This window comes from Dermacentor variabilis, chromosome 2 (assembly GCF_050947875.1).
Source record: "Dermacentor variabilis isolate Ectoservices chromosome 2, ASM5094787v1, whole genome shotgun sequence".
NCBI lineage: Eukaryota > Metazoa > Arthropoda > Arachnida > Ixodida > Ixodidae > Dermacentor > Dermacentor variabilis.
In genome coordinates this window covers 2,806,940-2,833,269 of record NC_134569.1, presented here as the reverse complement: position 1 = coordinate 2,833,269, position 26,330 = coordinate 2,806,940, and the positions used below count along the sequence as shown (strand labels likewise).

General features: G+C 47.5%; 2 protein-coding genes and 1 pseudogene across 2 annotated transcripts in view; 2 read left to right on the top strand and 1 right to left on the bottom strand.

Annotated features, from left to right (window-relative positions):
• LOC142571288 (parathyroid hormone/parathyroid hormone-related peptide receptor-like) overlaps nt 1–26,330 on the top strand; it is a 1,032,566-nt gene that overhangs the window by 120,898 nt on the left and 885,338 nt on the right. The gene's annotated exons all lie outside the window — the stretch shown is intronic.
• LOC142571292 (uncharacterized) overlaps nt 1–26,330 on the bottom strand; it is a 233,736-nt gene that overhangs the window by 141,696 nt on the left and 65,710 nt on the right. The gene's annotated exons all lie outside the window — the stretch shown is intronic.
• LOC142573464 (U2 spliceosomal RNA) lies at nt 5,792–6,028 on the top strand (annotated as a pseudogene).

Genomic DNA, 26,330 nt, shown 5'->3' with positions numbered 1-26,330 from the left:
TGTCGTTGCCCGATTTGTAGACTGGAGTAACCTTCCCCATCATCAACTCGTCTGGCATGGTGCCTGTGGAAACGACTGGGAAAATAATAAATACAAGAACTCTGCAGAAATGTGTTTCGTGTTTTTTAGTAGTTTAGAGTTAATGTCATCGATGCCAGATGATGAAGACAACTTAATATTTTCTATCGCAGACAAAAGCCGAAGTACTGTGAATGTGATGGCTGACATGTTGCATTGTATATTTGTGGTTGGCGGGGTTGGAAGTGGGTCCATTTCATTAGTGAAGACTGAAGAAAACGCGTTGTTGAACATATTAACGCAGGTTAAATCTGTCACTGATTCACCCAGCTCCTTAGTAAGATTATTGATACGCGCTTCTTTGTGGTTTATCGCCTGCCAGAATTTTCATGGATTAGTAAGTACAATGTTTGGCAGGTCACAGTAAAAAAATGTTCGCTTGGTGTCGCGAATTCCGATTAAGTACGCAGCTTCGGCAGCGTAATATTTCTCCCACGCAACTGAGCTTACCTTAACTTTAGCGCGGCGATAAATGCGCTTTTTTTATTTTCTAGACGTTTTAAGGATCTCGTAAACCATGGTTTTTGTCGATTGGATTGAGTGGTTGTCCTGGGAATAAATTAGTTCTTTAGATCACATAGTTTGTTTTTAAGCAACAGCCAGTTATCATTAATCGAATGGTTATTAAATTCATCTGCAAAGGTAGAAAACAATGAGTTCAATTCAGTATTTATAGCCTCATAGTTACCTTTGTCATATAAGTAAATTGTCTTCTCGTGCATGTCGCGCGGTGGGGGACCTAAAGTGAAGGCAGCATGAATAAGTTTGCGATCACTAATGTCCCGAAGGTATGTAAGGGATGCTAAGCTTTCAGGATGACTGGTTAGCATAAGATCTTAAATATTGGCAGATGTCCCCGACACACGGGTTCGTTCCAGTCAGTACTAGCTCTGTTAAATTGTAATTTAAACACATTTCTATAAAGTCACTCGCTTCAGTTTGATTTGTTAATAAAGCAGTGCCATTTTGCCAGTTAATGTCTGGAAAATTAAAGTCGCCAAAAAGGAGAATAATGGCATTGAGATGCTTTGAAGTAATTTCATTTAAGATGTTGTTTAAGAGATTAGAAAAGTCCGGTTGATGGTTAGGAGCTTGATAACAAACACCTAGCAGTACTGTTAGTGGGGAACATTGACATTTTAACCACAGTGTTTCCAAGTGGCTATCAATGTGAACTCCTGTGCACGGCAAATGTTGGTTCACGGCAATCAGAACACCTCCGCCACGTGCGTCTCTACGATCGCATCGATAAACGTCGAAGTTTGGAAAATCGGCCAGGACTTCTGCGTCACTGGTTTCTTTTGTTAGCCACGTTTCTGTTAGTATCAGTAAGATACCGGTGGATGATGACATAAGATTTCATACTCGTTCACGCTTTGCCAGAAAGCTGCGTATGTTCCTGAAAATTACTGAAAAAGACAGATTATTACGTGGGATGGGAGGGCGAGTTCTTATATTCGTGGGAGAATGCGATTGCTATGCTGTTTCTTCGACGGTCTGTCATGTCTCGTCAAATATGTAGCGTTTAGCACCTATGTGCGATGTATTGTAACTCAATGAAAAGTGAGCAGACTTTGCTTTCGCAAAAGCGACCGGGTGCCTGCGGGCGTTCTGCACAGCCTTAGAAAAATCTTAGCCGGCCCTGTGTACAGCGCCTTTGAACTTAACCCTTTGCGACACGCATTAGGATATAGTCATCAGAAAATTTTGAAACTGCCTGTGTGCACTCTTGATGAACAATATTTCAGTAAAAAACCATAAACAAGCCGGTACCTTAGGTACTTAATAAATTAGGTCGCGTCCTCATATGTACACACTGTGACTCAATACAACTAAGTCAGCAAAAGTCAACCGAAGGCTTTATTGCATGAAAATATTGCAGGTAGAGCGATAAAAAATTCCTCTTTGGTCATCAGCTGATCAGCCTTCTTGCTTACTTGGTGTGATATTCATAAAAACAGTCATTAGTGGCGGACAGGCACAAGAACACTTCGCACTTCCTGCACCGAACTCGTGATTTGGAATTGCATCCAGGCTTCCGGCAACGCTGTGGGAATCGTGCATCCACGTGCTGAGGCCAGTGCGCTTTACCATCCAAACGAACAGTGTTTGTAAGGAGGGGTCCACTATTATGAGGTGCTTTTGATACCCTCTGTAAGCTTTCCGCACTTGGTCGCCCTCGCTTCTTCTCCAAAGGTTTCTCGGAAACAAGCAGGCTCATGGCAGTATCGGTTTGAAACTGTAGCATGTCCATCGTGTTCTTTCGGACAAGGCCTTCAGCAGAAGCATCTCTTAAATACTGCAACCATGAGTTTGCAAGCGCAAATGAGGTGAGGTGTGAAATTACCCTTACAGGCCATTTTTTTGTCTTTGCTCTGATGTGATAGAGCGACATGATAAAATCCAACTTATCAACCCCACCCATGTGGCGATTATACTCTAGTATAGCCTGTGGGCATTCTACCTCGATGCGCTCCTTTTTCGAGGAGCTCCACCTGCTCACAGCCCTAGCTTCACCAGTGGAAACCTGTGTTGAGGCCACCGTGACCAGATTGTTGTCCTTCCATCGCACAAGGGCAACGTCTCCTTCCTCTGTCACCTTGACATCGGTGCTCCCACGCTCCTCCTTTCGCATTTCTTTTTCGCCCTTCAGCTTACAACCCAGCAGCCTGTTGCACCTGATCGTACCCGTGGCAAGGATTCCAATACCTTTTAGCTCCCTCAGAAGCAGCACGGACGTGAAGTAATTGTCAAAGAACAATTTCAGGTTGCGGTGCTGTGGGAATGACTCCACAAGTCTCATTACCACACAGCCCCCTAGACCAAGGTAGGAGAACTCCCGGTCTACTCCTGTGCCTTTGCCCTGATAGAGTTCAAAATCATGCGCCAGACCATCGGTGCTGCATCGCACAAAGATCTTCACACCAACAGGGTTTGGCTTACTTTTCACCACCTGTTTTGCTGGGACCCTTCCTGTAAATGCCACCATCTGCTCATCAATGCAGTTATGTTCAAGCTCTTCAAGCTGAAGGCACCGGGACCTAATGACATCGAGGAGCGGCCTCACCTTCCAGAACTTGTCCACACTGGATGCATCCCTTGGCTCATTCTGGTCAGTTATGTGCAATGCGCTTCGCAATTTAAAAACTCTGTTTACCGCCATTGCATCTGCAATTGCAGAAATTCGGGTACCGCTTTGCCAATACATGCGGACACGTGGGAATTTCAGGACACCCATGTAAATGAGAATTCCAAAAAACACTTTCATCTCTTGCACGGAGCACGAAAGTTCGTTTCCTGTGTTCTGCAAGGCATAAATATTTGTGTACTTCGTGAAGTCCTCGAACACTTCATCGGTGAAATACTTCATGAAATACTTTAGCGGTTCTTCTGGCGTTGATCCGCCAAGCGGGTGGTAGGTGCAGCGCGTGTCCACTGGATCGAAAGGTTTGGAGAGCCACTTGACATGCTTCACTTTTTTCGCAGGCATCTCATCACTGTCACTGAGATCACCCTCGTCGTCTGCAGGATGCATTTTAGGGTCATGCTCCTCATTCGATGCAGTTACCTGCAAACGTAAAGGCAAAATGATGCAACTGCTAACAAGAAATTTCGCTATTTGCCACTTACCGCTTGAGCTGCCTGTACATCGGCGACTTCATCGTCAGAAAGATCGGCGTCTGACACATCTCCATTCATGATGGCGTCAAAAAGCTGGTCTACTGACGAGTTCGGAGTCTTGCGTCTTGTTCTCGCATGAGTCTGGATGCCTATAAAAGGAAAAAAAGGCTCAGTAAAGCAGAAAAGCGACATTCGCCGCAGTTACAGCAGGATGAACCGGCGGCCGCCTAAACGGTGCATTTGTGACACGTTGTGTACAAATAGACACGCCATCGTAAACATGACCACCGTTTCCTAACCAGTAGTACAATAAAAAATAATTCCGTATTATTCTTATCTATAGCACTTAGTTATCAGGTCCACAGCTTTAGTTCCAGCTTAATCAACGTTTTAAATAGGCAGAAAAGATAAAGCCAAGAGCACCTACTTGACGCGCCGTAGAACGTCGAGGCGTCCATCTTGTTTTCTTGTTTTGGTAATGCATTTGGCGCGGCAATCACGAGATGGCAGCACCGTCCGGTAGAGCGGTAAATTCGAATGCGGCTCCAATGGCCCAAGTGTTGATGACGACGATAGAAGCTCGCAAAAAAGCTCGTGAAAATCGCGTGTACAATTGTACACGCCGTGTCGCAAAGGGTTAAGGCCATTTGATGGGACAGCCTCTTTTGTCTTAAAGTACGTAAATTTAACAATTATAGGACGACGGCGCCCAGCGGTATGCCTCCCGAGACGATGTGCTCGTTCAATTTCTTTTGTATCTATGTTAATGTTAAGGTGCTTAGAGCACAGCTGGGTTACGGCTTCTTCAGACTGGGCGAATGTTTCCGAGGAATTAGTATCAAGAACACCATAAAATATTAGATTATTTCTACGTGATCGGTTTTCAGCGTCATCCATACGCCGTTCCAAGCAAATGTCCAGGTCAGTAATTTTAGTAGTTTCTGCTTTTACGGCTTCGATTTTATTTCGCAACGGGATGATGCTTTGGCAAAGTTTTTCGACTACTGTCACACGCGAAGTCAAATCAGACACAATCTTATTCGTTGCCAGTAGTTGGTTCCTAATGCGATTCATTTCTGTGATTATTTCTTTTTGGCCGGCTGATAGTTTTTGCAACTCCTTTAGTACACGGTCAGCACTATCGGGACCCTGATAAGACTGTCTCCTGACTAGAGAAGCAAGTACCGAATGGCACAAACACTCTCAACAGCAATAGCGACACAGCACCGAGGGCTCGGTAGCTGCGCCAGAAGATAATTGCTAGACTTCTTTGCAAAAAGAAAATGCTTGTTATCGACCTGCGTGGCGAAGAGCAACGGGTTAGTTGTCTGCATTTGTGGTACAGCAACCGAGCCCACAGAGCGGTGTCGACAATCGCGGCAGCTTTATACTTGGCGGAAGCCCCAGTGTCAGTGCCGATGGGACCTTCTACATGGAATCCAGCATCCAGATGTCGCATGGCGGCGCTGACACAGATGAGGTTGCACAGTCGATTCCTATGGCGTAGGAGCTACATGGCGTACAAGGTGACCACGTGCCGATAGACAGGCCCAAGTGCTGCGGCCATGACTACAGTTACCTACAAAATCGCCCCAGTCAGTACCATTGCCACATCTGCCCCAACTTCCACGGACGTTGTACATGCCCACGCCTCAAGCAGTATTACTATCCTGTTATCACCGATATTTTGACGCCACGGGAGGGTGCTTCTGCCGCCGGGGTAATGATAGATGCATATTGCGTGAAGGAAGGGGAATAACCGAGGGCCCCGATTATTTATTAGTCATATCATAAGAAGCCAACAAACACTGACACCAAGGAGAACATAGGGAAAATTACTTGTGCTTAAAAAATGAAATAAGGAAACTATAAATTAATGGCAATGAAAGTGGATGAAAAAACAACTTGCCGCAGCTGGGGACCGAACCCGCAACCCTTGGTTGCGGCGGAATCGCCGCCTTGAGGAGACAGAGGAAACTAGATGCGCGTGACGTTTCGACACGACCGCCACCACGGGAGAGCGGAAGGGAAGGAGAGTAGATACGCAAGCGCTTGGAACGCCGACAAAGAGACCACGGTGCGAGCGCAAGACATGGCGGACGCGGGTCAAAGTGTATTATCTGTGCTTATTAGTTTAATATCTGATGCGGGTTGTGTTTGGACCCATGATGGTGAGCTTAATTTTGCAAGGAATCTCTATAGCGCAACAAAACAAGGACACAGAAATTTTGCATGTTGGCGAAGTGCTTCAAGTCTGCTTCAAGTCTCCTTCACTTCCGCCCAAAGATCGGGCCGGTATTTCACTATCTCCGGGATCGGCCCACATTTTTTGCACACGCAGAAGAAGAATGCGCGGAACCCTAGCCATAAAGAGTTTCGCTGTAAAACTAAAAGGAAATCAGGTGACGCCATCGTTTAGCTATGATGGCAATGATGGTTAGTACATTGAATGGTCCGATCTTCGTACTTGTGGCTTCAAAAGATCTTGTGGCTTTATTTAGTGCGCTTCGTCGGTCGTCATCGGCATAAATTTCAAAGAAGTCCTATATTTCTAAGTATGGAAACCAATAAGGTATTGCACACCCGCACAATTACTGCAAATTGTTGCATTTATAACGCAACATTTCGTTGGCAAATAACGATCGATATGCAAAGTCACAGAGCCATTTGGCTGGAGAGAAACGATGTTTAGGCACAGCCATGTAGTAACCATAATTCCCACGCTGGCCGAGCCAGCCTGCTTGTAGCCCCAACACACACACTAGCACCAGGGCTCCCTACGGTAAATTCTGAAGGAAGCAGCGGTGCCAGAGTTATCGCAGCGACAAGGTGCACGGAAAATATAAGGGGTTTAAGACAAATTAAAGCCTTTTAAGCGACTAATTTTTCTTGAAGTGCTCTGCCAACTAGCGGAATTGACGAATCTTCATAGCTCGGCCGCGAAACGCCTCAAGTGTCCACTCTTGTCGTTTACTATGTTACTCTGTCTCGACGCCACGAAACGCATGACACACACGATTGGCTGGAGATACAATGATGTTTTATTCTAGCAGGGCTGCGTCAATCACGGCAGGGACTCAGGGGGCGTCTGACGCGGATGCAGGAGGAGAGGAGGAGGACAAAACATTTCTTTCGAACCAGAGGCCCGTGGTTTATTCAGATGTGGGGGGCGACGGTGGTTAGTCGGCCTGGAGCTGCTGCTCCGTGGTGACTGCGTCTGCCCGCCCCGTGAACCAGACATGCTCATCTGGGTCGGAGCTGAGCACTGTGGCCTCCCACTCCTGCGTTGTAGTAATCTGCAAGCCCCGTAGACTACCGCGGATGTGTATAGTCGGACAGCGCCACACTATAAAAAGGTCGGCTCGGGGGGCTCTGCAAATCTTGCACTGCGGCGTAAAGGTAGCCGGATCAATGTAAAGGCCTATAATAGGCCTATACATCGTAAATGTAAAGGCCTATAAATCGGCAATTAGATGCTTTTTTCGGTATTTTGAGCACTTTCCTTTCTCGCGAAGTGTAGAGAGCAATTGGCTACTTTATAAACAGAGAGATAGAGAGAAAACATTTATTCGGACCATCGAGGACCATCGGACCATCGACCATCGAGCTCTTGAGGTCGAGCGGGTGGTGTCCTCATTCCAGGACTCTACCGGCCATGGCTGCTCGACGTACTTGCTGGACGAGAGCTTCTTGTCCCGCCAGGGTATCGCCGGTCAGCTGTACCTCCCACCGCTCAAATGCCGTGCTAGGCGTCTTTAAGTGTTGAGGTTTGCCCCTACACCCCCACAATATGTGAAAGAGTGTAACGTGTGTCGCTGCACCAGGGGCAGATGCCGCGATATGTATGTGGGAGCACTTTACTGCATCTGTGTATGTTTGGAAATGTGTTGGTCTGAACAAGCAGGAGAGCTACTGCATCTTCAGTGCTGAGCTTTCTGTGAGGCGGAGGATAAATCCTGCGGCTGAGTCGTTGGATCTCGAGTTGGTCTCAGTAATTGCACGGCAGGGGCATGACGGTAAAGGGTTGGGGATTCTTGCAGCCTCAGGCCTAGAATCTGAGCTGCCAGCAGCGGTGTTCGTCTGTTGGTAAAGTTACGGCAGGCCTGTTGCGAGTCGGTAACAACATGGACTTCCCTGCCTACCCTGTCTTCTTGCTTTATTACCAGCGCCGCGGCTATGGTCTCAGCCGCAGCTGGGGTCTCTGCCCTTACGGAGGCCGCGAGGGTCAAGGAATTGTCTCTCCCGTTCACGGCGGCTACCGCGAAGACGCCCCCTACAGGGTACGCCGCCACGTGCACGTACGTCACGTACGGGTCACCCTTGAATTGTCGGCACTGTGTGTCGACGCGAGCTTTGCGTCGTCCTTCATGGAGTTCATGACTCATGTGCTTCCGTATAGAGTTCGCCCCTTGATCTTGCCTCTGACCTCAGGCGGGAGTGATCGTTGCCCATCAAGGGCACGGAGCTCCGTTGCCGTTCCGGTCCGGTGGAGGATGGCTCTGCCCGCCGCCGTGTTCTGTAGTCTGGCCTTTTGCGAAGCCCTAACCACGTCCGACAGCTCAGCGAAGGTGTTGTGGATTTCGAGGGCCGCTAACTTCTCGCTTGAGGTGGTGACAGGGAGACCCAGGGCCGTTTTGTACGCGCCTCTGGTGATGGCATCGACTTGTTCTTGATCGCGTTTGTTTAGCGAGTGGTAGTGATACGGCATGCTATACGCCATTCTGCTTGCCACGAGAGCCTGGACGATGTGAAGCGTGTCCTCTTCTCGCATGACTTTCGGCTTCTTGTAATTCGTTTTATATTCCGCGACATCTGGTTGGTGGCAGACCTTGGGGATTGGATGGTGTGGGAGGCTTTCAGGTTGCTCTGGATCCAAAAACCCAGAATCCTAGTCTTATTGCCTTCCGTGATCTTCTGGCCCTCAAGATAGAGGTCGAGAGGGCCGGGGGACTTGTAGATTTCTCCTCCGTGCACCCGGATCCCCTCGGCTTTCTCGGGCGCGCAACGCATCCCGCTCGCTGTCGCAAATCTCTCCACGGCCGTCGCGGCATCTTGAAGGGCCGCCTCTTTTCGCGCTAGGGAGCCCTTGGTGGGCCAGAGCGTGATGTCGTCAAAGTACAGGGCGTAACCTACGTTGGGGATCTTCCGCAGCTCTTTGGTCAGCGCTAACATTGCGACGTTGAAGAGAATCGGGGAGATTATCGCCCCTTGCGGTGGTCCTTTATTCGGCACGTCGATCGTATCCGATCGAGTCTGGCCTATTCCGATGGTTGCCGTCCGGCCCGTCAGGAACGATTGAACGTAATTGAAGATGCGCTACCCGCAGCTGATGTCGTTCAGTCCCTTGAGAATGGCCTCGTGAGACTTGTTATCGAAGGCCCCTTTTAGGTCGAGTGCGAGCAGGAGTTGTTCTCCTCCCTTCGGGATGCCGTTGAGAACTTCTTCCCTTAGGATTAGGAACGCATCTTGCGCAGAACATCCCAGCCTGAAACCAAGCATGGTGTGCGGGAAGAGGTCACCGTCCTCTATGTAATGTTAGAGGCGGGTTTCGATGACCCTCTCGTACAGTTTGCCGAGGCACGAAGTCAGCGAGATGGGACGCAGGGCGTCCATCGCGGGCTTGCCGGGTTTGGGAATGGTCACGATTTCCGCGTGTTTCCACTTGTTCGTGCGTGACCCTTGCTCCAGAGCTCCTCGTTTACGTATTCGGTCAAGTCCTGGAAGTGCATCGGACTCAGGTTTTTAATCATGGCATTGGGGATTTCGTCAACTCCGGGAGCAATGTTGCGCAGTGAGGCTCGTGCCTCGGCATACACCTCTACCTCCGTGATGGGAGCGTCAAGTTCTGGTCTTGGTTCTCCTTTATATTTTAGGAGGCAGGGTCGTACGGGGTCGCTACCCAGGTATCTGCTTTTTAGGGTGTCAATCAGATCCTGGTCGATTCCGCGGAACTTGTGAACAATTTCTAGAAGCGTCCGACTGGTTGTCGATTTCGCCTTGTCGGGCTCGAATAGGCAACGTAGAATGGCCCACGTCTGCGCCGTACTCAGGGTACCCTTGAGCGAGGTGCAAAACTGTACCCAATTTTGCTGCGTCAGCTCGTTCGCGTAATTTCTAGCTTCGTCTGTTATTTTCTCGATCCATAGGCGTAGTTTCCGGTTTAACCGCTGTCGCTTCCACCGTTTGAAGAGGCCCTCACGGGCATCCCACATGTGTAGCAGCCGGCGGTCGACTTCGGGGGTCTCGACCGTGCGCTGGATGGTTTTAGTGGTTTGGATGTGGGCGTCCCGGAGGTGCTGCATCCATTCCGCTATGTCCGTTATATCGTTTTCGAGCGGGAGGTACTGCCTAAATGCCTCCCAGTCCGTAAGCCTAATTTCGCCAATTGTTCTCTTGAATTTCGGCGTGGATACCGAGATACTGAGGATGTAGTGATCGCTGCCCAATGTTTCGCCTAGGTGCGCCCATGAGTATTCCCTTACGTTTTTTGACAAATGACAGGTCAGGAAACGTGTCTCGACTTACATTGTTGCCTACTCGGGTTGGTTGGAGGAGGTTGGTTATCAATTCGAGGCCCATTTGGTCAACCGCTTCGAGGAGCGACCTCCCCTTTTGCATGTCTTCTTGGTAGCCCAAGTCGTGTGTCTAGCGTTCATGTCTCCCACCACTACCAGCTGGTTGCAGCCAGCGGCTCTCACGCTCTCGTAAATTATGTTGCGGAAGTCGTCTTTCTGAGCCCTCGGCGGACTGTACAAATTCAGGATGAAAGTGCTACGTCTACCCCACTTCCGCGGGAGGACTTCCGCTAGCACGTGATTAATGTCGTGATGTTGATAATGTTGTCCCACGGCCGTCACCGTTTTGTGAACTAAAACCGCGACCTTCGGTGATCCCGCGTGTTTAATTACGTAGTAACCCCGTAACCTGATCGGCTGGTTACCGACCTCCTGAAGGCAGATGACGTCGGGGGGGGGGGGGGGTATAGGTGATTTTGGATAAAGAGTTGAAGGGAACTTGCCTTCTTGTTAAAAGAGCGACAATTCTACTGCCAGATCTCGAAGTGCTCGGGCGCGCTACATGTGGTGTTAGCCATTGCCGACGTTCATACCACCACCGTCACAGTTGTCGGCGTCCCTGACGTCACCCGTGTTGTTTATGCGCCTGTACGCCTTGATGCGTGGGTTGCTGCTCTCGTCGTCGACCCGCTTGCGCGATCCAAACTCAACCTTGCGTATTCTTCTTTCAAGGTCTTCATGGCTTAGTGTGTTCTCCTTGACTTTGTTTGATTCGCCCATCTGGTAAAGCATCTGTTGTATCGTAGCATAAATGCCTTCGAGGGTGACTACACGTGGCTGGCCTGCCGCTGCCGAGGCGGCACCGGGGAGCGATGAGGGCGTGGTGGTTCTCGGGGGGGGGCGGGAATGGAGATGGCGGGCTGGTGGCCTATCGTTCCGCTTTGCGGCCCTGCCTGTTTGTTGCTCCTTGTTTTACTTAGCAACGCTTCCAAGCGTTACATGCGTTGGTTTAGGCCGTTAGCCTGAGCCTTGAGTTTTTTTTATTTTCTTCCCTGATGTGCGTACATTCTGGGGAGCATTCACTATTTTCACTGGTATATTGAGCGGAGGAGGTACTTGACTGATTCCGGCTCACCTTATTGTTGTTGGCTTGGTTCTTCTTGCCCGACTGGTTCTCTTCTTAACAGAAGGCTTCCTTGATGCACCAGCGCCTGCAGCTGCGTAGGATGTTGATGATAACGAGGTGGCGGAGGAGGGTGATAGCGGAGACATCACCCTGCCTGCCACGCACACTTACTTGCTCGACTCTGGCGAGCTTCTTCTTCGGTCTTCGCTTGAGGTGTAAACACCAATTTGAATAGGGACATTCCGATGGCATCCCTTGCGAAAGGTCCGCTTCCATAATGGCAGGGTCGTCATGGCGATCTTCCGAGATGGATTGGAAGTCCATGGCAGTAGTTTCTTGCGACGAAGGCCCGGCGGCAGCTCGAACAATAGCACCGGGGGCGGGTGGGGCTGTAGCAACAACTCCACCTCCACTCTCTCCGGTAGAAGTAGAAGCGGCCGGCTGGGATCCAGCAATGTGCACCATAGTAAGTGTCGAGTAATCGTAGCAAGCGAGCGGCGGCAAAGGCGGCGGAGCGCCTCCCCTACCTGCACGCTGCTACGTATGACGGCGTCAGACTTAACACGGCAGCGCCACCCCGGAGAACATGAAAGTACAAAAGCCCAAAATAATTTGCAATCACGGTCTTCAAACTTCTCAAGGGGGTTCCGGATGACTTCACGAAGGTTGTCCGACAAAGACTTCGGTCCTCCGATGTGAATTTCTTGCAAGAATAATGAAAGTCGACAGAGCTCATGCGAAGCACGTCTATCCCGCTCGGCCCTTCTTCTTCTTCCTCCTTATAAACAGGATATATTGTCACGGCTCACTTGAGACAAAGGCGGAGAGCAATATTTAATGTAGACAATTAGAACAAGCGTTCAGTTTAGGCTTCTTCTCTAGCACCCTCGCTTGCACACACGAGGTCGTCGTCTTCATCGTCAACGTTGTTGGGCACAGGTGGCGTCGCGGCATTTGCCCCCCTCTAGAAGGAGCATCGTCCCGATGCTCGGCGGGTAGCATCCGGTGTCAAGCAAACTAGAGAGTGTCCATGTTATTCAGAAAAATAAGGTTTCATGCGCACCACGCGCACAGTCTCAGGCAGGTCCTAACGGCGCCTCGAGCAGGAGGGGCTGTCAGGAACGACTTCATAGTTGACGTTGCTAAGGCGTCGTAGAACCTTGTACGGTCCGAAGTATCAGCGCAGAAGTTTCTCCGCGAGGCCTCGGCGGCGTAATGGAGCCCAAACGCAGACTCTCTGGCCGGGCTGGTAGACGAGGCATCGATGGTGTTGATTTTAACGTCGGGCATCACGGTCTTGCTGGCTAGCTATGCGAACGAGCGCGAGCTGTCTTGCTTCTTCGGCGCACTCTGTAAAATCTTCGGCGTCAGTCTCGAAATCGCTGGAATCGTGAGGAAGCATAGCATCCAGCATTGTAGTCACTTCTCGACCGTGTAAGAGACTGAACGGCGTCATTCTTTTTGTTTCTTGCCGAGCCGTATTATAAGCAAACATTACGTAGGGTAATATTTGGTACCAGTTGCTGTGTTCCACATCGACATACATGCACAGCATGTCTGCGAGAGTCTTGTTGAGGCGCTCCGTAAGTCCATTGCTTTGCGGGTGATAGGCTGTCGTCCTTCTGTGTGCCGTGCCACTGAGGGTGAGTACAGTTCGCAAAAGTTCATCCATGAACGCGGTTCCCCTGTCGGTTACGATGACCGCTGGAGCACCGTGCCTCAGGACGACGTTTTCGATGAAGAACTGTGCGGCCTGGGCTGCTGTGCTGCTAGGAAGTGCCTTTGTTTCAGCATATCGCGTGAGGTAATCTGTCGCTACTATGATCCACTTATTTCCGGCAGCAGATATTGGGAATGGGCCCAAAAGGTCCATCCCAATTTGTGCAAAAGGTTTTTCCGGCCCTGAAACGGGATGTAATAGTCCGGCAGGTTTCGTAGGTGGCACTTTTCGTCGCTGACAGTCAAGGCACGTTCGAACGTAGTGCTTCACCTGTGCTGCGAGCCGTGGCCAGTAATACTTTTCTTTGATCCGTGCTAATGTTCTTGTATAGCCTAAGTGATCTGAGGTAGCTTCATCATGACAGGCCTGCAAAATTTCATTGCGGAGAGTTTTAGGGACGACTAGTAGATATCTCTTCCCTGTTGAAGAGAAGTTCCTCCTAAAAAGAACACTGTTGCGTAGGCAGAATGACGACAGGTGCCTTGAGAACAATCTGGGCTTGTTTGTGGTGCGGCCTTCTTAGAAATCAATTAGTGACGCGAGCTCCTCGTCCTCTTGCTGTTGTTGAGAGATGGTGGCCGCATCAACCACTCCTAAAAAGCCTGCGGATTCGTCATCATCTCCGCCTGACGACTGGATCGGCGATCTGGAAAGGCAGTCAGCGTCTAAGTGCTGCCTTCCCGATTTATAGACCACTGTCATGTCGTACGTACTCTTGAAGTCGTAGGCTCCAGCGTACCAAGCGTGCAGATGGATCTTTCATGTTGGTCAACCAACAGAGAGAATGGTGGTCACTTATAACTTTAAATGGGCGGCCGTATATGTACGGGCGGAACTTGGTAACTGCCCATACTACAGCCAAGCATTCCTTCTCTGTGGTGGAGTAGTTCGACTCGGCACGTGACAATGTTCTACTCGCGTAAGCGATGACTCGCTCAGCACCGTCTTGCCGCTGAACAAGGATCGCGCCAAGACCTACGTTGCTGGCATCGGTGTGGATCATTGCCGGCGCATCCACGTCATAGTGGGCAAGAGCAGGCGGAGTTTGTAGACGGTGCTGCAACTCGTTAAATGCCGCCTCCTGCTCCTCGCTCCACAAAAAAGTGACATCTTCTCCGTTAAGCAGGTGAGCGGCGAGGCGATGCGTGCAAAACCGGCAATAAATCGCCGGTAATATGCGCATAGGCCCAGGAAGCGTCTGACTGCCTTTTTGTTTGTAGGCCTTGAAAACTTTGTGGCGGCTGCAATTTTCTCAGGATCAGGTTTCACACCTGTGTGACTTACTACGTGGCCCAAAAACTGTAGTTCTTCATAGCCAAACTGGCACTTTTCAGGTTTTAAGGTAAGCCCACCGGACCGTATGGCTTGAAGAACCGACCATAGCCGTCTGAGATGTTCATCAAATGTGGCAGAATAAACAATGACATCGTCTAGGTAGACTAAGCAAGTCTTCCACTTAAAGGGACACAAAAGTGAAAAATGATTTCTTCTGCATCAGTAAATGACGGTTCTACAACGCCAAAAACACCACTCTTACAACGATAAGACGTTTGGTAAGCCAGAAAAGCGCAAGAACAAAATACGGGTGGCGACGCCTACTTAAGTTCCCGCACTTGGAGGCTATGGCGTCTTGAATTTTGATGGCCTTTTCTAGGGCCTAGTAATAATATATAGCGGTACAGATTGACTACATTGTGTTCTAAAGGAACCAAGTATCAAGCATGGCAAGTTTCGGTAACCTTTATTCAGCCAACGCGGCCCAAATGCGAAAACATACTTTGCAATCCCTGACGTCACGCTGCTGTACGGGAGCTGGGGTATCGGCGCGAAATTCAAATGCTGATACTTGGATCATCATTTTCTCAACTAATATTCAAACAATTTTTTTTCAAATGACTGCCTGCAGGGTTCTCAAACAATGCTTGATTAGTGTAAACTGATTTATTGTTTCGCTTTAGTGTCCCTTTAAGGTCTGAGAGAACAGTATCCATTAGTCTTGGAACGTGGCTGGGGCGGAACACAAACCAAAAGGGAGAACTTTGAATTCATAGAGCCCATCAGGCGTTATAAAAGCAGTTTTTTCACGATCACGCTCATCCACCTCTATTTGCCAGTATCCACTTTTTAAGTCCATCGATGAGAAGTACCGTGCATGCCGTAACCTGTCGAGGGAATCGTCGATGCGTGGTAAGGGATACACATCCTTTTTTGCAACCCGATTGAGCTTGCGATAATCGATATAAAATCGCAGGCTACCATCCTTCTTCTTAACGTAGGCTACCATCCTTCTTCTTCTTCTTCTTTTTCTGTTGAATCTCCGCACACTGTAGGAGATGCTCTGCTTGATATCATGTTTCATTTCGATCTCTTACAAATTGTGAAGAACCCTACTAGAATCCAAGAAGATTCTTCATCAATACTGGATTTATTCTTGGTACGAGGCAATATCAAAGAAAAACTTTCATGTAATGTAGTGGCCGGTATTTCTGATCATCAAGCCGTAATCTTGGTAATAGAAGACATATTATTGGATCGAAAGGGTGATACTCGACACTTTCCGAATTTTGCCCGTGCTGACAATGAATCAATTATTGATATTTTAGATCTTCATTATTACAGTTTTCTGCACAGCACTTGTAGCGTGGATGACCTGTGGCTTTTTTTCAAAAACATTGTTCGTGACTGCATTCAGCGTTTTGTACCAGTGATATGCAAGAAGTCAGACAATAACAATCCCTGGATTACGCGAGAAACATTGCAATTGCAGCGCAAGCTAAAGCGATTAAAGAAAAGAATAAAAAAATCAAGCTCAGTCTTTTTAGAGGCAAAAGTTCATGAAGTTTCAGAGAAATTAAAACAGTGCATTCTGAAAGATAAAGAAAAATACTACAATAAGCAACTTCCAGCTTTTATAAAAACTGCACCTGAAAAGTTTTGGCGGTCAATTGCACCAGTTTCTCGTTCTACCGATGCATTTATTATACATGGACAACATGTAAGTGACGATGTCCAGGTTTCGGCAGCATTTAATAACACCTTTAAGAAAGTTTTCACGAAAGATGACGGGCGTCTCCCACCCTTTAGCATGTCACTTCCCTCCATGCCTGATGTTATAATTTCTGAAGAGGGTGTTTTTAATCTATTGTTAAAATTGGATATTAAGAAATCACCTGGTCCAGATGATATTCCAAATGCCTTCCTTAAACAGTATGCAGAGTGGTGTTCAAAGTATTTGCGCGTCCTATTCACTCGATCATTGAAAGAAGGTGTTCTACCGTGTGATTGGAAAACTGCTAGAATTAAGCCTTTGCACAAAAGTGGAGAGAAGACGTGTATTGAAAATTATCGCCCTATTTCATTAACTTCAACAGCGTGCAAATTATTGGAGCACATCATTCATAATCATCTAACTAATTTCCTCGACGAGCATAATGTACTGGCAGCTGTTCAACACGGTTTCAGACGAGGGTATTCCACATGCACTCAGCTGGTCGAAACAATCCATGATTTTGCGACAGCAATCAACGAAGGAAAACAAACTGATGTTATCTTTATGGACTTTCGAAAAGCTTTCGATAAGGTTTCGCACAAGAAACTACTTCATAAACTCAGTTTTATTATAAATAATAAACAGATATTAACATGGATACAATCGTACCTATCTGATCGCCGTCAGTTTGTCGAACTGCATAAAACTTGCTCCAATTACGTTCCTGTCGATTCTGGTGTTCCCCAGGGATCCGTCCTCGGCCCCTTACTGTTTTTAATGTTTATTAATGATATTGTTAAAAACCTGTCTGTACGTGTTAAGCTATACGCGGACGACTGCGTGTTGTATGAGAAAATAAGTTCGACTGATGATCAAATTAGGCTGAAGAATGATTTTGCAAAAATAGTTTCTTGGTGTGAGAAGTGGCAAATGTCAATTAACTTTGAAAAAACCGTATTTATGAGAATAACACTTAAAAAGATCCCTCTTCTATATTACTACACTGCTAATAATGATTTTCTTCATGAAGTCACAGAATATAAGTATCTAGGTCTATGGATCTCTGATGATCTTTCTTGGACCAGGCATGTCGACTATGTTTCAGCAAACGCTCTCCGAAAGCTTTTTTTCTTACGACGCTCGCTTAAGCTAGCAACCCCTGGTACACGCCTCCTTGCCTACAACACTATTATTAGACCAATCTTAGAATATGCAGTAATTATCTGGGACCCTTTTACAAAGGTAAACATAAATAAACTTGAAAGAATCCAAAAGAAAGCAGTAAGGTTTATATATAACACTTACGGGCGAGCATCAGTCAGTGACCTCCTCAAAAAAAGTGGTTTACCCTCTATTCCTAACAGAAATCGCATATGTCGCTTAAAGTTTTTCTATCAGTTAATTAATAATAATTTCAAAGTTGACACCTCCAATATCCTTATCTATTCCTCGGGGTACCAAACTAGAAATCGCCATTCTCTTTCTATAACACCATTAAATCCGCGAGTTAATTGTTTTAAATATTCCTTTTTTCCAAGGACCATCACTGATTGGAATAACCTCACGGATGATGTTGTCAGAGAGACATCATTACATTCATTGCAAGAGCATCTGAATTGATTGTTGTTAAGTGACCTTGTCACTGTATTCTCTTGTTGAATTTCTATGTGCAATTTTGTTTTCTTTGTGTCTGTAATTCTGTATCTTAACGCAATGTTTCCCACCTGCTATGATCTTGTGTACAAGATCGCAGTATTCATAAATAAAAAATAAATAAATAAAAAACGAGTACCACGGGCGAGGCCCAAGGGCTTTTTTACGGCTGGATGACATCATCTTCTAGCATTTTCTTGACTTACTGCTCTTTCTCAGCCACACGATACAGATGCTATCCGATGGGTATGCTGTTTCCTCCGTAATAATGCGGTGTTTCGTCAGTGGTGTTTGACGCACTCGGAACGTTGTAGAGAAGCAGTCCTTAAAATCGTCAAGCAGTTCCCTGAGACTTTGTTTCTGTTGCGGCGCTAAACCTGGGTCAACGTCGACGACGGGCGCATGTCGCATCGTATCGGTGGTCGATTACTCTTTTACAGCAGAGCAGTGTCGAACGTGGTCAATTTCATCAAAGCATGCCACAGCGGCGCCTTTACTGATCTGTCGGCGTTCATTGGTGAAATTTGTCACAAGTACCTCTGTGCGACCACCGATTAGGCTGACGATATCACGAGCGATGGCAACACCTTGATGGAACACAAGTGCAGTTAGTTGTTCGGCTACACCGTCCTTGTTAAACTGTTCTCCGCAACTGACGGAGACAAGACTGCATGATAGTGGTGGTATGCAAACGTCGTCGTCGGCTACACGTAATGGTGTACGTTGGCGCTCTTCGTTGTGGCTCGTCTCTGTACTAGTTGACAAGGTTATCTCGCCGTCCCGTATGTTAACCACGGCAACGTACTCCCGCAAGAAATCCATTCCAAGGATGAGTGATCTGCAGCACTCTCTTAAAATCATAAATGTGGCGACAAAAGCAGTATTTCTTATCTGGAGTCGTGCAGTACATTTTCCTGTAGGTGTCATTATCTGGCCCCCGGCATTGGAATCTGAACCTGGCAACGTTTAACGTTAGAACGCTATCTAGTGAGGCGAGTCTAGCAGTGTTATTGGAGGAATTAGAGGGTAGTAAATGGGATATAATAGGGCTCAGTGAGGTTAGGAGGACAAAAGAAGCATATACAGTGCTAAAAAGCGGGCATGTACTGTGTTACCGGGGCTTAGCGGAGAGACGAGAACTAGGAGTCGGATTCCTGATTAATAAGGAAATAGCTGGTAACATACAGGAATTCTATAGCATTAACAAGAGGGTGGCAGGTCTTGTGGTGAAACTTAATAAGAGGTACAAATTGAAGGTGGTACAAGTCTATGCCCCTACATGCAGTCATGTTTACCAGGAAGTCGAAAGCTTTTATGAAGACGTGGAATCGGCGATGGGTAAAGTCAAAACAAAATACACTATACTGATGGGCGACTTCAATGCCAGGGTAGGCAAGAAGCAGGCTGGAGACAAGTCAGTGGGGGAATATGGCATAGGCTCTAGGAATAGCAGAGGAGAATTATTAGTAGAGTTTGCAGAACAGAATAATATGCGGATAATGAACACCTTTTTCCGCAAGCGGGTTAGACGAAAGTGGACGTGGAGGAGCCCGAATGGTGAGACTAGAAATGAAATCGACTTCATACTCTGCGCGAACCCTGGCATCATACAAGATGTAGACGTGCTCGGCAAGGTACGCTGCAGTGCCCATAGGATGGTAAGAACTCGAATTAGCCTAGACTTGAGGAGGGAACGGAAGAAACTGGTACACAAGAAGCTAATCAATGAGTTAGCGGTAAGAGGGAAACTAGAGGAATTCCGGATCAAGCTACAGAACAGGTATTCGGCTTTAACTCAGGAAGAGGACCTTAGTGTTGAAGCAATGAACGACTATCTCATGGGAACATTTAAGGAGTGCGCAATAGAAGTCGGTGGTAACTCCGTTAGACAGGAAACCAGTAAGCTATCGCAGGAGACGAAAGATCTGATCAAGAAACGCCAATGTATGAAAGCCTCTAACCCTACAGCTAGAATAGAATTGGCAGAACTTTCTAAGTTAATCAACAAGCGTAAGACAGCCGACATCAGGAACTATAATATGGATAGAATTGAACAGGCTCTCAGGAACGGAGGAAGCCTAAAAACAGTGAAGAAACTAGGAATAGGCAAGAATCAGATGTGTGCGTTAAGAGACAAAGCCGGCAATATCGTTACTAATATGGATGAGATAGTTCAAGTGGCTGAGGAGTTCTATAGAGATTTATACAGTACCAGTGGCACCCACGACGATAGTGGAAGAGAGAATAGCCTAGAGGAATTCGAAATCCCACAGGTAACGCCAGAAGAAGTAAAGAAAGCCTTAGGAGCTATGCAAAGGGGGAAGGCAGCTGGGGAGGATCAGGTAACAGCAGATTTGTTGAAGGATGGTGGTCAGATTGTTCTAGAGAAACTGGCCACCCTGTATACGCAATGCCTCATAACCTCGAGCGTACCGGAATCTTGGAAGAACGCTAACATAATCCTAATCCATAAGAAAGGGGACGCCAAAGACTTGAAAAATTATAGACCGATCAGCTTACTGTCCGTTGCCTACAAAGTATTTACTAAGGTAATCGCAAATAGAATCAGGAACACCTTAGACTTCTGTCAACCAAAGGACCAGGCAGGATTCCGTAAAGGCTACTCAACAATAGACCATATTCACACTATCAATCAAGTGATAGAGAAATGTGCAGAATATAACCAATTCTTATATATAGCTTTCATTGATTACGAGAAAGCGTTTGATTCAGTCGAAACCTCAGCAGTCATGGAGGCATTACGGAATCAGGGTGTAGATGAGCCATATGTAAAGATACTGGAAGATATCTATAGCGGCTCCACAGCCACCGTAGTCCTCCACAAAGAAAGCAACAAAATCCCTATAAAGAAAGGCGTCAGACAGGGAGATACGATATCTCCAATGCTATTCACAGCATGTTTACAGGAGGTATTCAGAGGCCTGGAGTGGGAAGAATTGGGGATAAAAGTTGATGGAGAATACCTTAGCAACTTGCGATTCGCTGATGATATTGCCTTGCTTAGTAACTCAGGAGACCAATTGCAATGCATGCTCACTGACCTGGAGAGGCAAAGCAGAAGGGTGGGTCTGAAAATTAATCTGCAGAAAACTAAAGTAATGTTTAACACGCTCGGAAGAGAACAGCAGTTTACGATAGGTAGCGAAGCACTGGAAGGGGTAAGGGAATACATCTACTTAGGGCAGGTAGTGACCACGGATCCGGATCATGAGACTGAAATAACCAGAAGAATAAGAATGGGCTGGGGTGCGTTTGGCAGGCATTCTCAAATGATGAACAGCAGGTTGCCACTATCCCTCAAAAGGAAAGTGTATAACAGCTGTGTGTTACCAGTACTCACATATGGGGCAGAAACCTGGAGGCTTACGAAAAGGGTTCTGCTGAAATTGAGGACGACGCAACGAGCTATGGAAAGAAGAATGATGGGTGTGACGTTAAGGGATAAGAAAAGAGCAGATTGGGTGAGGCCCAATCAAGGGGTAAACGACATCTTAGTTGAAATCAAGAAAAAGAAATGGTCATGGGCCGGACATGTAATGAGGAGGGAAGATAACCGATGGTCACTAAGGGTTACGGACTGGATTCCAAGGGAAGGGATGCGTAGCAGGGGGCGGCAGAAAGTTAGGTGGGCGGATGACATTAAGACGTTTGCAGGGACAACATGGCCACAATTAGTACATGACCGGGGTAGTTGGAGAAGTATGGGAGAGGCCTTTGCCCTGCAGTGGGCGTAACTAGGCTGATGATGATGATGATGATATCGAATATAAGGGCCCGTACATTGCATTTTGACTTTCTTAAGCCGGCCTGCCAACTGCTCACTCATTATGGAAAAGTCTGCGCCAGTATCAACTAAAGCTGTCACGTCGTGCCCATCAGTCGTTAAGAGTAGGTAGGCACTCACAGATTCATCGGCGTTCCGTTTCTCCGGGTTGCTCTGCTCGTTTCTCTGCAATGTTGGGAGGCTTTCGGCGGTTCGACGACTTGCAACCTTCTGCCCGGAGGTCACCGATTTCAGTTTCCCCACCGTGGGCTTGGGGAGCGGCCTCTCACCACGTCGGCGAAACGGCGACGGTTCGGCGAAGAATAACGCAACGGAGATGGCGAGCGCGACGTAGGTTAGCTGGGCTGCCCGGTTCCCGAGTGACACTGTCATCGAAGCGTCGATGTCTCTCTGGAAACTGTGGTCGAGTGGCAGGTGACATTTCCTGGATGCCACCCTGGCGTTGAGGGCAAAAACGATAAATGTGCCCTTGTTCGCCTCATTGAAAACGCAATGGTCGGCGATCAGCAGTGCGCCATACGTCGGTCCTGCGAACCTGAGGTCGTCTGAAATGCTCCCTCTGTATCCAGTCAGCAATAGGTGGCCGCTGGTGGTACAGCTGTGCCGGCACGGTAGAAAGCGGGCGACGGACAGCGTCTGCGTAGTTGTATACGCGTGGCTCGAAGCGCGGCTCAGGACACGGTTCAGGGAGTGGCTCAGGAGATGCTAATGCTTGCCGAATTTCTTGGCGAACAACTTCAGCTACCGAAGCAACAGTAAACTCCTTCGGTGCCACAGTTTGCTTCGCAATCTCCTGGCGCACAATGTCTCTTATGAGTTGACGCATCGAGGTCTCGTCTGTGACTGTGAGTACTGCGGCTCCTGCAGGCGCATCGCTAGTCAGGCGTTCGTATTGCCGACAACGCTGCTGGAGCGCCCGCTCGATTGCTGTGGCTTCCTTAATGAACTTTTCCACTGTTGCAGGCGGGTTACGCACGAGACCAGCGAATAGCTGTTCTTTGACGCCGCGCATGAGATGGCTCAGCTTCTTCGAATTCGGCATGTTGGGATCCGCGCGGCGAAACAAACGAGACATGTCCTCGGCAAACATGGAGACACTTTCGTTGGGCTTCTGAATGCGCAACTCGAGAAGGTGTTGTCCATTATCTCGGCGATCAGTGCTTTCGAAGGTGTCAAGTAGCCGATGGCAAAATTCGTCCCACGTTGTCAAATGTGCATCGCGGTTTTGGAACCACGTCCTTGCGCTACCTTCAAGAGCGAAGTACACATTGAAAAGCTTCTTGTCCGGACGCCACTGATTGACGTTAGCTACGTGTTCGTACTGGCCCAGCCAGTCATCGGCGTCTTCGTACGCTTCACCGTGGAAGCTTGTGGGGACTAGATTTTTTCGGGCAGTCACCTGTGTTGGACTTGCAAGCGCCATTTTCTGAGTCGGTGAGGTCGCTGACGAAGTTCATTGCAAGACACCGAATTCCGGGCACAGACCTTGCAGGCGGCGGCTTGCACGGTGCACAGGTGTCTCTACGCGTGGATGATGTCTTGAACAGCTGTATACAGGGCTACTCGCAGGAGTCGTCCCTATCATTAGGCGATGATGGGGTACCCAGCACCTCCACCAGTGTCACGGCTCACTTGAGACAAAGGCGGAGAGCAGTATTTAATGTAGACAATTAGAACAAGCGTTCAGTGTAGGCTTCTTTTCAAGCACCCTCGCTTGCACACACGAGGTCGTGGTCTTCATCGTCAACGTTGTTGGGCACAGATGGCGTCGCGGCAAAGTTGTCTCTTGTAGAGAAATTTGTGCCATTTGTCCATATTCTGGGCGATGTCGATAAGCCTTGGTTGACCAACTCCCTTAGGAAGCTCGGAAACAAAAAGAAGCGCCTTTTCCGGGCAGCTAAACTCTCGGACTGCAATTCCAAATGAGAAAATTATGTCGCATGCCTCCGCCCTTACAATAATTTGTTGAGGCAATCAAAAAAGAATTTTTTCATATTGACCCTCTTGGTATCCTTCACGAAAACCCACAGATATTTCGAATCTTCTACCTGCAAACCAGAATCCTTTACACAATATAACTTTGTCATTTCCTGATGGATCACTTCTCCCTATTGATCATCGATGCGATGTCATGAATTCTTTTTTTTCCTCAGTTTTCGATCAAGAACCCACCTTAAGTAGCAGTACCCTTCCTGACTTCAACTTTTCCCGCATGTGTTCAACTGACGTCACATCTGAGGGCGTTTTGGCCCTGATCGATAATATCAAGGTCTCCAGTGCTCCCGGTCCGGATAACATTCCCTCTAAAGTCGTCAAAAGTACTGAGGTGCTTACTAGTAAATTTCTACAAATCATTTTTTCGCAGTCCATAACTACCAGTACCATTCCTAAAGACTGAAAGTTAAGCAAGGTTGTCCCGATTTTCAAAAGCGGTGACAGAACTGATCCCTCGAATTACCGCCCAATATCACTCACCTGTATTGCCTGCAAACTTCTTGAACACAAAATCTATTCTCATGTAGCCTCTCATATTGAAGCTAACTCTTTCCTTTTCTGTAACCAGCATGGCATCCGAACAGGTCACTCATGTGAAACTCGACTCTTTGAATTCGCTACTGACCTCCATTTCAACCTTGATTCTATCTTCCAAACAGACGTAATTTATCTAAACTTTTCGAAAGCCTTTGACCGTGTACCTCACGAACTACTAATGATCACAGTGAACAGCTTGTGTTTCCATCCTCTGATCACGACCTGGATCTGGTGCTTCATAATTGGCCGATCACAGGTTACAGCGATTGGACACCGTCACTCTACAGTCACCGAAGTGTTATCTGGAGTACCGCAAGGTTCAGTCCTTGGATCTCTTTTGTTTTTAATTTTCATTAATGACCTCCCTTCAGGTATTTCGTCATCCATCCGGCTCTTTGCCGATGCCTGCGTGCTGTACCGCGGTATAAACTCACACAATGATCAGTTGTTTTTACAGCGTGACCTCACTACAATTGAAGAATGGTGCACAGAGTGGCTCATGCAGCTAAACGTAAAAAAATGTAAGTTCATGCCTGTATCGCGGAAACAATCTCTCATGTCATACTTTTACTCTTTGCATTCCCTTCCAATTCAGCTTGTTCAACCATACAGGTGCCTTGTTATCATCTTCACTAGCAAGCTTACATGGTCAGAGCATATCCAAAATCTGGTTACTGCCACCAATCGATCCCTGGGATGCATAAGATGGTCACTATCATCATCACTCGCTGCGATCCGTCAACTAGCATATTAGACATTTATCTGTACTAATTGGAATTCGCGTCGGAAATATGGAATCCCCATCAAGCCTACCTTTTTTGAGCTACTGGAAGCCGTCCAAAACCGCTTACCCTGGTTTATTACATCCCAGTACGACTATTGGCTAAGTGTTAGAAACATCAAATCATCCCTCCAAATTCAGTCATTAGCACATCGCAGAAAAGTTGCACGCTTATGCCTCTTTCACAAGCTCTATTACAATTTCCCACATTTACGCGACACGCTTCTTTTGCCACCCAACCGTACTTCACGCCGTCTCTCAAACCACCTTAGTCTACAACGTCTTCACGGCTCTACTAAATCCTTCAATAACTATTTCTTCCCGGTAGCTATTGCAGAATGGAATAGTTTCTGACCGCGTAGTAATCGAACGTAACCCTAAAGTTTCGAAACACCCTAACGAACTTTCTGAGTATTAATGCCTATTTGCCTTATTTTTACTGCATCGCACTTTTTTTAATGCATTGGTTATTACTTTTTGTGTTTCACTGTTATTTCATTACACCTTCTGTACCCTTCTGAATGTTATTGTTATTGTTTTTTTCTTCGGTCATGACTGTTGCAACGCTTCTTTTTCTCATGTATGCTCCCCCCCCTTATGTAATACCCCAACAGGGGCCCTTAAGGGTCAATAAATGATGATGATGATGATGATGATGATGATGATGATGATGATGATGATGATGATGATGATGATGATGATGATGAATGTGCGGCTACAGGCGAGCCCTTTCGGTTTCATTAGCGATTCGTGAGCTGGGGTGTATTTAAGTCCGCCTAGCTTATAACATTGCGTGCTTTCATTATACTTCATCATACGGTATCGTGTCGACCACCCAGATTTCTCTATCTCCTCACTCTCCGTTCCGACCTGGATTGGGCCTTTGGCTCGGGAGGCCAAAACTCGAACCTGTTGGTGGGCCGGGGAGTGAGGAGTGGGCTGGGGTCTGTTGAATTGGGGCAGTGCGATAGTCAGTGTGTTAGTCAAGGATTTTATTAGCTAGTGGGGAAATGCGTCCTTTAATATAATTGTAGAGTCGCTGATAATGAAAGGGTTGAGAGTGTTGGCTAGGTCTAAGGCGGTGGCCGCCTCTTCGCCTCCTCCGGGTTAGTGGTTTTGATAGAAGCTCCCGATATTGTATGCCATGCACCGTGACCGAAAAACCATAGCGTCCATCGATCTCGGCCGCGTCAACATACGCTGCTTTCTCATTAGTTGCAAATCGGGTGTGCAGGGCCTTGACCCGTTCCACCCGCCTTTCTGTGTGATGGGTAGGGTTCATATCACGAGGTGTGGGGAAATTTTTGAGATGTGCTCTCAAACAGGGGATGTATTGGTTTTGGAGGTTAAAGTAGGGGTGTAACGAATGCCGGCTTCTGCAAGAGTATAGCGACCGGCTGTAGTTCGCGACAACCTCTCATATTGCGCTGTGAGGTGGACCTCCATTATCTCCTCTAACGTATTGTTGAGTCCTGGCACGAGAAGCCTGTCCGTAGAGGTGGATATCGGT